Source organism: Lepisosteus platostomus, chromosome 7, assembly GCF_059453375.1.
Source record: "Lepisosteus platostomus isolate fLepPlt1 chromosome 7, fLepPlt1.hap1, whole genome shotgun sequence".
In the NCBI taxonomy this organism is placed as follows: domain Eukaryota; kingdom Metazoa; phylum Chordata; class Actinopteri; order Semionotiformes; family Lepisosteidae; genus Lepisosteus; species Lepisosteus platostomus.
The window spans coordinates 35,926,530-35,932,585 of NC_142617.1; positions in this window are offsets into that span (position 1 = coordinate 35,926,530).

Consider the following 6,056-nt stretch of genomic DNA (forward strand, 5'->3'; position numbering starts at 1 on the left):
TCAGTTCACTTAAACCGATGTATTTTCCAATAAGGAAATAAGAATTTGAACTCCCCTAAATAAGTATGACCTGGATATGCAAATTTGTAATTTCTGCAGACATATAGGCAATAAAAATAAATTAAATTAATTTCGTAAATTGAATAATTACGTACAAATTAATGATAAGACCCTAGCTACTTTTAATACAACTCACTGTGAATAAAAAAAAATATTAATGTAAATCCTCTGCATAGCATTAACATTATGATGTGCAGAAGTTTTCCTTGCTCCCACATCCTATTATATGTGACAAACTTACACGTGTAAAAACTGTTAATACTTATTTTTCTAAAATTACATTAAGTTTCTTTATTTGTAACATGGAAATTGATGTCCCATTTGTGGCCACAAAGATTAATGTAGTCAGTGGTGTTCCATTTTTAAATTACATTTGCAAACTCCTTCAGACCACTGGTACAAACCACTGACAAAATGCAACACTTCTCCATGTAGCTTCATGCGGTGGTGTCCAGCACTATAATTATATATCAGGATTGCACTTTCTTAAAACCTAAGAAATATAAATGGTTTTATTGTAGTCTTAAATATAGAAAATAAAAAGTAAAAAAAAAACAATAACCCACAATTCAGGATTTTTCAATAGTACTCCAGTCAACAGGATTGGCAAAATCAGAGATCATCTATAATTTATAGTAATTTCATGCTGATAAGAAAGAAGAAAAACTATATTTTAGCAGTGCAGCCTTCTTAGAGTTTCAGGTATGTGGAGGAATGAGGAAGAGAGCAGGAACTTGAGTGAGACTGGAAGCTAAGAAGAACAAAAGGAACAAAGTGCAAGAATAGGTCAGAGGAATTGAAAAGGGGAATATCATATACCATATAGGTATTGTATCATGGAAATCCCAGGTATAAGCATCCTTCTGTCCCACCTACAGTAACTTGTTATCACGAGTTGCATGTTTTTCATGGCTAATTAACCCTGTGGCTGCACACAGCAGAGAACAAGGAACCTTTAATCCTTCATTTAGCACATCGCAGTCAACAGAGCCCTGTGCTGGATGTTCAGCCAGCTAATCCTGTCCTGCCATTGACAGTGCTCAATTATGCTCTGTTGCTTTGGGTATCCTAGTCACAGTTGGCTGATAACACACCAAGAGTTCAAACCTATGATGTTAGAGCTCAGCCTGCACTGGGTGTGCACCTTTTCTTATTGTCAATAAGGAGGCTCCTCAACTGTGCATCTTAATACAATTCAAGACTGTAGAAGTTTTAGAGATTGCCTCTCTATCAGCGTGTCCTGTTGCCTCAAAAAGCAAATCCCAATCCCCCAAAAAATGTCCCACTGTTGACCGATGAATATGTATTTCAGCTTGCAATATCACATGCATTTCTTAAGGGGCTGTACCTTTTAATAACCTGAAGTGAATCTTTTTAAAAGTGAAATGCTTTTAAAAAGAGAAGCCTTGCAATAACATTAGATAATAAGATATATTTATGATATATACAAAGGGAAATAATCAAACAATGTTCTTAATCACCCTGCAACTCACAACTGGCAACCCACTGAAGCTAAGCAGGTGTGAGCCTGGTCAGTACCTGGATGGGAGACCTCCTGGGAAAAACAAAGGTTGCTGCTGGAAGAGGCGTTAGTGGGGCCAGCAGGGGGCGCTCACCCTGTGGCTCATGTGGGTCCTAATGCCCCTATATAGTGATGGGGACACTATACTGTAAACAGGTGCCGTCCTTCGGATGAGACGTAAAACCGAGGTCCTGACTCTCTGTGGTCATTAAAAATCCCAGGGCGTTTCTCGAAAAGAGTAGGGGTGTAACCCCGGTGTCCTGGCCAAATTTCCAATTGGCCCTTACCAATCATGGCCTCCTAATAATCCCCCTCTATGAATTGACTACATTACTCTGCTCTCCTCCCCACTGATAGCTGATGTGTGTTGAGTGTTCTGGCGCACTATGGCTGCTGTCGCATCATCCAGGTGGATGCTGCACGTTGGTGGTGGTGGAGGGGAGTCCCCATTACCTGTAAAGCGCTTTGAGTGGAGTGTCCAGAAAAGCGCTATATAAGTGTAAGCAATTATTATTATTATTATTATTATTATTATTATCCAGGTGGATGCTGCATATTGGTGGTGGTGGAGGGGAGTCCCCATTACCTGTAAAGCGCTTTGAGTGGAGTGTCCAGAAAAAGCACTATATAAGTGTAAGCAATTATTATTATTATTAAAGTTAATGGGAATTTTAAATTTGATTGTGTTAAATCAGTGAAGGTTACCATCTCAGTTCTACGTAGAGAATCTCACATTACAAAAATTGCAAGTGTGTAGTAATGTGCCTATATATGTACTACTGCTAGAATAGTACCAATGTAAAACTCAAATAAAAAAACAGCTGTTATACAGGCTTTTAAGCAAGTTCTGCAGTCATAATAGCTGTCTTGGTTTACTGGAACGTCAAGTTACAATATTTTCAATTTGCTGGAATTCAGTAATCTTTAGACTCACAGAGGTGTTCGACTCACAGTATGTTACGCAAGACTCATGCATGGAAATGATTATTCATAACAAGTAGTGACAGTGGAAGCAATGCAGAAGTTTCCAATGTGCAAGTCCTGGTTTGAACTTGGACTTTCTTCCTTCAGTCAGGGAGCAATGTCTTCAGAAGGATTTCCGGATAAACATGAGTAAAAAAAGCACTACTTTCCAGACTTTAAATAAAACCTCAGACCATGTAAATGTGGGCATTTCTCTATTTACCTGAGGGCTTACTAGGATATTAGTAAGACCAAAGGAATAGCAATACTATTAGAATTACTAGAATACTGTATATTGCATCAGCTTCCGGTATAGCTGCCTAATTTGTTTTTCAAATGAATATTTAGAAAACTGCTTGCTTGAATAATAATCACATTTCAGCAGGTGCTTTTAATGCCGTGCATTTTATAACAAAATTCCTTATTTGTATCTTACTCAGAATTTTAACTGAAACAAGAGAGACAATTGTGGTATTTCAGACATGGGTCTGTAATATTAAGGTTAAGACACATATTCCTATAGGTCTTTAATATTTATATCAATGTTGTCTCATAAAACCTTATTACTCCCTGCTTTCCAGCTATCATTCCTGTTGTCCTTCCGCTGCAGTGAGGTTTTGCTTATATAATGACCAGCAGAGGAGTGTGTTGACAGCTTAAGAACACTGTGTGAGTGACAGAGTGAAACCAGGACAGCCATTCGATGTGCTGACTGTTGCTGTGAGCCCATATTCTCAAACCCTGGCACAGGGGATATTTTTCAATAATTAATTTAAATACATTTATTTATTGTGTTATACAGGGGACAAGACCAAAGAAGACTGGATATTTCAGCTATACTACTTGTTTTCTGCTTTGGGTTTCTAAATGTAAAGATTATAGCAAGCAATTAGCAGAGTAGGATAATAAAACCAGTTTATATAAATGTCACTTCTCATTACCTGGTTTCTCATTTCAGCTACTTCTTGTTTTATATATTTCAGAAAGAGGATCATTTTGAATTGAATCAACATTATTGAATAATTTACTTTTAAGCAAAGCGATATAAATAATAGATTTACTTCTGTAATAGTACACCTACACATTAGTGAAAAACCAATGTTTAGCCACAATTACTAATTATAAACAGTCACAGATAATATGTCATAGATTGTGATTGACCATAATTAATTCGGTTGGCTATCTTTACCAAGATCTTTTATTGTGCAAAAAATGAATTTAGATAAGATGTCCAACTCCTGATTTAATTGCATTAGTGAGCAGTTTTATTATTGACCATTATTTCTGTCATGTCTTATTGTGTGTGCTGACTAATAATGGGAAATACTATAATAAGTTATTAAGGCAAACTAACTGCAGCTGTTACTGGGTAAGTAAGCTCTTTTAGAGTACTGTGTGCTAGAATGAGTACTTCAATCTGACACTGCTTCCCAACTGAGCAAGTTGTTGTTTTAGCCTTTGACCTACCAAACAGGGACTCTTCCATGATTCCTATCAGCATATTTACAGTTGGTGAAGACAGAAAAACTTCTAAATGCAGATGTAAAAGATTTCTAGGAAACAAAGTTATGATGTTCCCCTCAGCTCTGGAATTGCTCCAGGTCACATCACCTTTTGCCCATCATACTGTAGATTTGTGCGTTGCTCATCTTGTCCCATCAGAGACCAATAAGGTTTACGTATGGTGAATGCCCTGGCCAGTGCAGCAAAGGTACTTTAACAATCCATGATGACGTATGTTAGATTTGATTTTGCATTTGTCTTATTGAATAGAAAATAAATAATAGTAAACAATTACTTCTACCAGTTTTCAAACACATTGTCACTAGTTCAGAATATTGAAAGCACTTCCATCAGTGAGTACTTTGCATCAGTGAGAGAGAGAGGCTCAGGCACCCTAAAGGTTTCTTCTTGCAGCTTAAGCAAACTCGGAAAGGGGAAATGTATTTGAATCTCTCTTGCTGTAACCTCTCCTCATCACTGATTGCTGGCAGTTGGATTTGCTGTGTGTGTGTTTTTAACTTAATATTTTATTTGGCTGACACATAAATTTGTACCCATTTATCCAGCTGGGCATTTTACTGAAGTCATCTAAGTGAAGAACCTTGCTCAAGGGTACAACAGCAGCAGCAGCAGGTGTAAATAAAAGTATAAATATACATTGTTAGATATTTATTACTGCTTGCTTAACATACTGGTTTAATAACTATAAGCGTTAATGGTACTGTATATGACACCCTTCCATCCGATTTCTATCCTCTTCTTCCATTACAGGGTCATGTAAGCCTGAGACTTTCCTACCAAGCAAGGGGCACAAGGTAGGCCCAACCCTTATTGTGTAGTTAGCAGTGTAGAAATAACGAAGAAGGACTAACATAAGAAGGAGAACATAACCTTTACTGAAAACATGGCGGTTGCTTTCTTCTCCCTTACACTTCCTTCCTCTCCTCTCTATAGTATATGTATTGTCAGCAGTGTCCCCTAGTGGGCGTTCTTAAGCATATAAAATACCAAGGGAAAACTTCAACCCTGAATGGGACACCTGTCTAACGTAGCATTAATGGTACAGTATGTTGTTTCTTCTGTTGGTTATTCTGCACATAAACAGTGTTGCTATCCAACTTAGGAGAACCAGAGACTGGCCATAGCAACAACTAACTACAAACACAAAAGGAATTGATTGACATTGCACTGCAAGGGTTCTGGGTGTTACCATAATAAGCAGTCATAATGTTTCTTGACACTCCTCTCTGCAAGGTTACACTACTAACCTGCTCTCCTGTGCGCCTGGACAAATGTTTCATTACATGTTTAGCAGGGTGCCTCCATTTTCATGCTTGGCTTTTATCAGTTGCATTTAATGGGAGAAAAATGAACGACTACCTGTGAAGCTGATTCCAGGAATTACTGTATATCTCTTCAGCCTCATATTTTGAAGACCCAGCTCATGGGCTGTTGCATTGTGTCTGCTGGGACACACAGTTGCCATGACATCCCTGTGCTGAACAGGACACAGTGACTGTCATCATATCTCCCAGTACTCCTTCCCTGAGCAGTTCTTGGTCTTTCTTTGACATCATTCTTCATTTTTATACATTTTAGCACAACATTAGCCTCAGCTTGTTCCTGTGTCTGTAGACAGGACTTGAAGGAATTACTACCTCAATGGTCTCATCAGCTAATCCATTTCTGGTTGTGGGCCTGACTAAAGCACTGTGAAGCTGAGTAATGCTCAGTCGTAGTTCCTAGTCCTGTCAGATGCACTCATGTTTCTAAAAAAACTTTCAATTTCACATGCTGGTGTTTTTATATGCTTGGTACTGTAAGGAACCTGTCTGTGAATTTTAATAAGAGTTCTTTGTGATAAAGGCCACATTAAGCAGCTGGTTGCATTGAGAAACAAAACATTGTTCCAGTTTAGGTCATGCTGGGAGCTATGAAAATTAGGGTTGTGTGTCGTGTGACATTTTCACAAATAATGCAATCAGTCTAATGATAATTGTTGTGAGAC